Source organism: Trichechus manatus, unplaced genomic scaffold (assembly GCF_000243295.1).
Source record: "Trichechus manatus latirostris isolate Lorelei unplaced genomic scaffold, TriManLat1.0 scaffold00146, whole genome shotgun sequence".
NCBI lineage: Eukaryota > Metazoa > Chordata > Mammalia > Sirenia > Trichechidae > Trichechus > Trichechus manatus.
Window position 1 is genome coordinate 1,556,293 of NW_004444082.1, and position 1,166 is coordinate 1,557,458.

General features: G+C 39.5%; 1 protein-coding gene across 2 annotated transcripts in view; it reads left to right on the forward strand.

The window, feature by feature from the left end:
• Positions 1–1,166, forward strand: part of PTPRM (protein tyrosine phosphatase receptor type M) — a 746,511-nt gene that overhangs the window by 339,079 nt on the left and 406,266 nt on the right. The window lies entirely within an intron of this gene.

Here is a 1,166-nt window from a genome sequence, read left to right on the forward strand (position 1 = left end):
ACTCAGCCTAAGACACCAAACTTTTTTACAACATTGAATACTGTATTTTCTTTCAATTTTGGATCCTTTTTCCTATTTTTTAAAAGCGTATATGCTTTGTATGTATTTTGATTATTTTCTTGGAAAACAGTTAACTATTTCATCCGATCTTTGAGAAACATAATCAAGCAATTACTTAATATTTAGTTCTATTTTCCCAGTATTGTTACAAGTTGCAGTTTCTGTAGCTGTTCAGTAGTAAACATTTTAGTTAGCACATGCTGATCACACTCTTCAATCTTCGCCCACTTGAAGATAACTGATGTAACCTACTGGAAATTAAGGCTGTAAATTTTCAAGTAGAGATTTGGGTGTTACTGCAATCAATACTTTGCAGCTAGCGCTAACAGTTTTTCCTATGAAATATGTTGGCGAGTGGGTGGAAAATCACTGCCTGGGAATGAAACACTGGTGTCAGGTCTGATAGGGACATCATGCGTTGGATGTTTGGAGGCCAGAGGGCCCTGTCAGCAAACGCAGCAATCATTCTGTCAGGTACAGTATGCGTGGAATTAATGAAAACAGCAGACACAAAGCAGTCGGGATAGCGAGCTGGTTCTGCAACAAAGGCATGGCAAAAGTGTGTCTCCATCTTGCGTCCTGAGCCAGTGCTGTAAACAGAAAGACAACTGACTAGAATTGAAATGCAGGCACGTTTGCAACACAGTGTATGAATAGAAAAAGGAGCAGAAGTCTGAAAGGGCCTGTAAGCGCCTGGCAGGGATGTGGAGATGTGGAATGGCATAGTAGATGCTGTGGTTGAATTGGGAGGTTGCTGAGCTTGAGCAAAGCAGCAGGCTTTTTCAGGCCAGCGAAGCTTGGCCTCATTCTGGAGTTGGTAAAGAATGACAAAGGCCTCACTTAGCCCAGAGATAGAGGGAACAAGGGGGTTTCTGTGACCATTGCTGCTAATGATACATTTATAACGCAAAACATGAGATTGTTCACAGCACAATTGCAGAAGTCAAAAGCAGTGAAGAAAATATTGCTAGGTTTGACTACAAAAATCATAAGAAAAGAAAGACAAAACCTGGAGAAAGTATTTACAACCCGAAGTATGAAAAATAATTCCTTAATATCTTATGAGCTCTTAAAAATCAAGAAAAAGATGAATATTACAGTATAAA